We start from the raw sequence: 7870 nt of genomic DNA, 5'->3' as shown, positions 1-7870 counted from the left end.
AGGAAGAGGGGCTGGCAAAGGACAGGGACTGGGTGGTGGCATTTGAAGGGGAGGGAAGCCAGCCTCCTGGCCCCATACCAAACTGGGAGGAGAACCAGGTTGGCAAGTAGAGAATCGCGGGCTCCTGAAACTAACAGTGCCTGAGATTCCAGCTGAGACTGTGGCCTGGGATTGAAGCCTGGCGGGTGCTAGATGTGGGAGTGGTTGGGATGCTTGTGGCCTCAGGCTCTTGCTGTGACCTGGTTGTACCTGGGATGTAGCTTAGAGGACTAGGATAATGCAGGGCCTGGCTTTGTAACAGAAAAGCTGTTGCCTCTGGTTGCAATTGAAACACTGTTGTGATGCTGTGATACTGTGTGCTTGTTTACAGCCGGAATAATTCCATTACCAAAGAGGCTGTTGCCAAGCAGTGTGTGTGTGTGTGTGTGTGTGTGTGTGTGTGTGTGTGTACATGTTGCGGGAAGGGCTGTAACTGGAGTTCCATTGGGCCTGAAGCTATAGGTGAGGCCATCACACCAGAGACTGTCGATAGTTGAAAACCTGTTCTCTGCTAATATGACGTAAGTGGGGCTATAGCTGGATCCATTGCCTAGGTGCTAGGAGATGAGAGGCTGTTGCTAGGAGCCTGTACTCGGGAGGAAGGCTGTTACCTGGGATAAGAACAAGCCACGGTTGTGTATAAGACTGTAGCTGGGATGCTATTGGTCCTGAGGCTATAGCTGTGATGACAGCATACAGTGATTGGCTATAGCTAAGATGCTATTGCCCAGGCTTGTGGCTGGGCTGTTACTGTAAGCAGGAATCTAGCTGGGATGCTATTATGCCTGCAGCCATTGCTCTGAAGCTGGGAGTGTAGCCGGGAGGAGGCCATTTCCTGATAATATAGCTGGACCACTGTTGTGTGGGGGCTGAAGCCTGGACTGCGTTGCCTAGGAGATGAGAAGCTGTTCCCTGGGATGCTGTTCTGGGAGGCAGGATGCTACCTGAGATGGGAGCTGATCTGCTGTTGAAATTGATCTGCTGTTGTGCTTGGGACAGTTCCAAGAGGCTGTTGCTGGGTCTGTGGCTGACTGGGTGGGAGAAGGCAAGTGAATTCTGCCTTGAGAGGTCTGGGAGATGCCAGGAGCCCAAGGCTGAGCGGGGGCTGCCACTCTGGGGAGGCTTCAGCAGCTGCTCTGCTGAGGAGCTGGGAAGCCTGTTTTCATTACTGTTTTAACTCTTTTTTTAACCTTGTTTTTCTCTCAGCTGCACTTTCGCTCACTCATTAATTTTGGTATTTTTCTCACGGTATCTCAGCCCCTGTCACGGCTGCCATGGCAACAGGAGGCAGTGTGCACAGTGCCAAAATATCTGATCAAAAAATAACCAAAATAAGCAAACACCAAAACGGCTGTGCTGGGGACTATAGTCAAGGGAGAGCCGATGGCTCAGGTCCAGGAAATCCCAGGTTCCCAACGGACGCCTTCCTCTATCCCCTCTTCCCAGGGAAGCTTTGACGAACCTTCTGATGACCTGGGAGGCTCCTTTCCAAGCCCCTCCCCGCCCCCCCCCCCCAACACATTCTCCCAGGACTCCAAGATTTCCACCTCTGCTTTTTAATTTCCTTAGTCAAATCCTGACTGATGGACAGAAGGGAGGCAGCTGCAACCTCTAGGCCCGCTCCCAGCTCCTCAGTGGAGGTGCTAGGGAGGGATGCCGAAGAAGTGTGTGGCACTCCTAGGCTTCTGGCCACCTCCAGCCCCAGTTGCCTGGAGACATTCCTGAACAGCCCTGTTCACTCACACCCACGCCAATTTCCCCTCTAATTTCCTAGGGCCTTCCAGTTTCCTGGGGGGTGGGGGGAGTGGCTCCCTTCAAGCGGGCATTTACCCCAGGAAGGATGAAATGATGGGGCCTCGTGTGAGCAGAAAGAGGCAGAGCTCTTGGTACCACTTGTCTTCCTTACTTATTTGCCCACTCATTTCCCTCTGAGGGAGCTTGTCCAGATGTCTGGAGCTCCTAGAACTGGAGGAGCAAGAAGGAGCCCCTCAAGTCTGCCTCCATCACATCACACAATTACCTCTCATGCCCCCCTTCCTGATGCCCCCCTCCCCCATCCACAGTGAAAGTCTCACTCTCAACAGGTTTCCTCCCCTTCTAGAGCTCAGCTTCTGCTCCTCGCTTTCCATTCCTCTCCTCTATCCCCCTCAAGAGCAGTGCTGGCCTTGGCCTCCAGGCAGAGCCTCCCTGGGCCTGTTTCTATAGAAACCGGGTAGTCTGTGCACTGCGGGAAGAGGAGGGGAGAGAGGAGCAGGGAGGAGAGACCAGACCTCAGGGCAGCCCCAGAAGAAGGAATGTGGGCACCGAGAGAAGAGGGAACTGCCCCATTCAGAGAGAAGGTGGGGCTTTGATTTGGGAAGGGGAGAGAAGAGGTAGTGGAAGTTGCCTAGATTCCGTCCTCCTGAGGAGGAACCACACAACCGCTTTCTCTCCTGGTTACAGGAAGGCGGGGTTTCTCCCCCCAACCCCCAATCATTTTATTTTTAACCATGAACTGCCTTATCTGGGATGGATCTTTCCCGGGAGCCAGCCGCCAGTCTCTAAGACAGGGACCATAGAATGCCTTCCTCCCTCCAGCGTGCTCTGGAGTCTGGGCAGCCCCGGACCCCGTGGCCGCCGCTGACCCCGTGGCGTGCGGTTCTCAAAGGCTCCATTCATCTCTGGGGGCTGAAGGCGCCATTGTCCTTGGCGGGGGGTAGGGGGGGGTCTCGCCTCAGAAGGAAGGAATGCGTCTGGAGAAGTTGCCCCCAGGGCTCCAGTGACCAGGTCCGCACCAGATCTCCACCGGGACCCCTTCACGACCCTGAGCCCTTTCCCTCACTAGCTCCCAGAAGCCTTCGCGCGTCTCCTGAGGGTGGGGACTGCGGGGCGCGGGGGGAAGCCTGGCCCCACCCCTCCTGCTAACTCCAGCCAAGCTATTCTGGGGCTGGGAGCTGTCCAGCACCTCCGGTCCTGACGGATTTCGCCTGGGTGCACTCGGACAAGAGGGTGCTCAGGGCCAGCCTTGGGGCCTCGGGGGCTTTCCTTCACCTCGGCTGAGGCACAAATCACACCTGGCCTGCGTGGGCATGCGTGCAGCTCCACGCACGGGAGACATGGACGCTGAGAACTAACCCAAGGAGCACCTTGACCCTTGCCCTGTCTCCACAGAATTGAAGGGTCAAATGCCTCCAGGCCACACTCCCTTGGGATTTGTTTCAAATTCAGAAAGAACCCTGAGAGGTCAGGCCCTTGCCTCTCCCCTCCCCCAGCTCTCCCTGTTTGCCTCTGTTTCTGTTTTCCTCCCTCTCCCCTCCATCCTCCTCTCTTTCCCTCCCTGCTGGGCTGGGGGCTGCTGAATTATCATTTCCCGGCTCTGCTAATGCGCTCCCTGCTGTGGGGAGGGATCATAATTCTGGGAGATGATTAAGTTTCAAATTGTTTTTCTTTGTGTTGTTGAAGATGAGGCTTTAATATGGTCCCTCCCCAGACAGGGGGCCTGGCCCGGCCCCAGCCGCCTGCTCCGATCCCTCCTCTGCTAGTCTTCTCTCTGATAGGCCAGGCGTGGGACCATGTCCCTGGGGTTCCCTCTAAACTTCTTGTGTATGGGGGTAGGAGGGTGGAATATGAACCTACCCTTAACTCAGAAGGGAACACATATAATATAGTGGTGAGAAACACTGGTTTTGAAGTCTGACAAGTCAGAATTCAAATCCCAACTCTGCCACTTACTACCTGTGTGACTTTGGGTAAGTACTTAAGCTACCTGAGACTCAATTTCTTCAACTATTAAATGAGTCAATGTAATGCCTCATAGAGTGCTTGCGTGGATTTAAAGTGATAATGCATGTAAAGTGCTCAGCAGAGTGCCTGGCTCACGGTAAAACTTGACAAATATTAGTAGTTATTAGTGCACACATACTCCATCCTGTCCGATCCTGCCTCCCATCCTTCCTTTGTTCTTCAGCTCAGTAAATGTATATGTAATACCTACTATTTTCCAGAAACTGTGTATTAGAGATTAAGTTTTCCAGGAGTGAGGAGATTGGTTTTCTTGCTTATCTGCCCTTCATTCACCTCCTTCCTTCCTTTTGATTTAAGTTCACTCCATCATACCCTCCCAACTACTTCCAGCTCTTTTTTCATTATTCCCACTCCATTCTTTCTTCTTTCACTGCAGTCTTATCACTCCACCTTGATTCTTATCCTCATAACACACATGCATCCTTTACCTTTTATATCACTCTTCATCCCATTTGGGGCCATCATAGTAAATAAAGGGCTTGGATTTTCAAACTAGTGTGTGTGTGTGTGTGTGTGTGTGTGTGTGTGAGAGAGAGAGAGAGAGAGAGAGAGAGAGAGAGAGAGAGTCTGTCTGTCTAAGGGTCACACACATTAGTTCACATTCCATGGTGGATCTATAGCCAATTCTGAACCCCCACATTTGCACTGTGTGTTTATTTGCCTGTCTCCTATGTCTTACTCATACAACCCTTGAAATAGACGTCTGTCTATTTGCTTACCTGCCCCTGCCTCTATCTTTGTTATTCCTGAATGGGGAAGCCTGCTGATTGTCAGTAAGAGAAGCTGGTTTATGATAATTTGTATCTGTTCACTAGCTTCCTACTCTGCGCCAGTCTTGCTTTTTAAATTTATTTTTATACTGCAAGAATTTATTTATTTCTTTTTAATTTATTGTTGACACTACTACAGATGTCCCCCCTTCCCTCCCATCTTTACCCACTTCCCTCCAACCCTCTCCCCCCTACTTCTCACATCACACTGTTGTCTGTGTCCATGGGCTATGCTTATATTATGTTGTTGTTTACCAATTCCTGGAAGAAATCATTTCATAACTCTTTGAGAGCTTGGTTCAGTGCAAAAAATAGAAACTACTGTAGGTATTTTAAACTGGAGGGAATTTAATACAGGGAATTAAGTGTTTACAAAAACATTAAAATACTTGTGGAATTAGCTCTTTAGATACTGCAAGAAACTGTACCTAGAGAACTAGTACTACCAGGAGAACTAATACTTAGACCATGATCAGAAAGATGGGACTCAAAAAGAATCACGGAATTAAAGAGCTCATTGCCAGAGATTTGCCTTCTAGAAATTAGAAAGAAGAGACCAAGAAGCTGGAGTGGCTCTCACAGGAGAACCCCATGACTTCAGGATCCTGTTTGCCAGCAGAAAGCCAAAAATAGCAGAAAGAAGGCTTCTCCCTCCTTCTGCCTTCTAGTCACACAAGTGCACTTAATTACAAGGGAGTCAGGGAAATGTATTCCAGCATTCGAGTGTCTGCAACATAGTAGAAGAAAGTAGGAATGGAGAACACATGCTATGGCCATATTCAACACTAATTTATACCCTGCCCTCTAGGAGTTCACAGACTAAAGGGGGTAACACCAGGATCAATGCCTGTTGAAAGGATGAACCAGAAAGCATCTGTAGCAGACCAAATTTCATCCACATGAGGTCTGGGACCTTAGAAGTCTTAAAGTGATTCCAGACCTCATTTGGAGCTATAGAGTTCAGGCTCTGTTAGTCACCGGAGGGACAAAGCTGCAGTCAGTGCACTTGGGAGAGAGAAGCAAATAAGAGACCATGATCCAATGTCCAAGACAGTGCTCACTTCCTGGAAGGGGCTGTAGACAATCGGGGGCCCTGTGTGCAGTCCCAAACCAGAGGGCCCATGCTCAGTGGCAGGTCCTTCCTCACACTGACTGGTTTTGTGTTTTTTTTTTGTGGCTCTATGTGGCTCACCTGCCACCTGCCTCAAGACCAATGATGAGCCCTCAGGATCACCACGGGAAACAGAGAAGTGTAGAGGGAAGATTAATGCAGGCCCATCTCTCAAGCAGGAGAGCCTGAGCCCAGGAGTGCTTTGTTGGGAACATTGAGGAACTAGCACCTGCCAGCTGCTTGTATCTGCTTCTTCCTGTGATTCCAAATGTGTTGGCATCTCTCCTCTTCTCTGACTAGGAATCAAGAGCCCAGTCCAGGTGCTTCCAGGACAAGGAAATAGTGGTAGCTTCCAAGACCCAAATGAATCCCCAGTCCACACATGATATTAGTTTCTATCTGCTGAGTGAGTAGGAAAGCCTAGGGATAGGGGTTGGCTGGCATCTCCTCATGGGCTCAAAATGGAAGGTAGTATATGCCAGTGGGTAAAATTGTGGCCTCAAGAGTCCTGTGCTGGCTCAGTTGCTTTCTAATTGTGTGAGCTTGGGCCAATGTCTTTGAGCTCATTCCCCATCTGTAAAATGGGAATAATGTGTACTTACCTCATAAGATGGTTGATAATTAATTGATACAAGTATATATAAATATGTGTAAAATGTTTATCCCAGCGTCTGGCATATAGTAATCTTATAGCTGATAGTATTTTTGATATTGTTATCGATACCATATATTCTCAGCAACAAACATCTTCCATCTTACCAGGAAATATCTAGAAGAGGGGGTTCTTCATGCAAGGCTTGCTCCAGAAATATGAGCTCTTAGTCACATTGTGGAAAAGTGGGGAGCCAGACCAGGCCAGGATGTTCCTCAAACCTGTTTTCTCCAGATGAGAAGTCCCTGTTCCCTTAAGTCCTTGTACCGTCCTCCGGCTCCATTGATATTGTACTGTCCCTCCGGCTCCATTGATATTGCCCAGGAAGAGGGACATGATGCTTCTCTGACAGGTGAGGAAGGGAGAGACTGGTGATATTCAGAGGCCCAAATCAAAGCAGTTTGGGACCATCTGCTCTGACTTCTTGTGCCCCTTTCCCTCCTTCTTTGCTCCTTTCCCAAACCCTCCACTCATTTAAATGTTATTGAATATCTGTTATGTACCAGGCACTGTGCTATGCACTGGAGGTACAGTGAAGAGCTGAGAGTAAAGCAGCCCTTAACCAACTGCCGTGCTCGGTCTACAAGAACCACAACCTATACATTTAAATCATGGAAATAGCCCAGCTGGCGTGGCTCAGGGGATGAGTGTTGACCTATAACTAGGAGGTCATGGTTCAATTCCCAATCAGGGCACATGCCCCGGTTGTGGGCTCGATCCCCAGAGTAGGGGCATGTAGGAGGCAGCTGATTGATGATTCTCTCTCATCATTGATGTTTCTTTTCTTTTCTTTTTTTAAAAAAATATATTTTATTGATTTTTTTACAGAGAGAAAGAGAGAGGGATAGAGAGTTAGAAACATCGATGAGAGAGAATCATCGATCAGCTGCCTCCTGCACACCTCCTGCTGGGGATGTGCCCTCAACCAAGGTACATGCCTTTGACCAGAATCGAACGTGGGACCTTTCAGTCTGCAGGCCAATGCTCTACCCACTGAGCCAAACCGGTTTTGGCTCATCATTGATATTTCTATCTCTCTCTCCCTTTCCCTTCCTTTCTGAAATCAATAAAAATACATTTTTAAAAATCACACGAATAATCACTTAGATGCATACAAGGAAAAATAACAGAGTAATAATAGTGATTAATGGAGTAACTCAATCTCCGTTATTAATCTGGAGGAAGAGGGAGGGGCAGAGAAGACCAGATCAGACCTGAAAAATAAGTAAGAGTCAGTCAGCCAGGAGGGAAAAGAGCCCTGGGTAGAGTGAATTTATGCCAAAATGTTAGATGATAACTTTATGGTGTGTTGCCTTGACCAGAGGTATTTGATTCTTGACTAGGGACTCCCAAAGAGATAAATATTTAATGGTGGGATTTTTGAAAGATATGTGACCCAACTGATAGGGTCAGGAGGCCTTCTCAGCAGCATCCAAACCAACCATGTGGCCCGGAGACCTGTGTGTGTGTGTGTGTGTGTGTGTGTGTGTGTGTGTGTGAGAGAGAGAGAGAGAG

Source organism: Pipistrellus hanaki (assembly GCF_964339955.1).
Source record: "Pipistrellus hanaki genome assembly, chromosome: 5".
In the NCBI taxonomy this organism is placed as follows: Eukaryota; Metazoa; Chordata; class Mammalia; order Chiroptera; family Vespertilionidae; genus Pipistrellus; species Pipistrellus hanaki.
Note: the sequence above shows the minus strand (reverse complement) of the source record.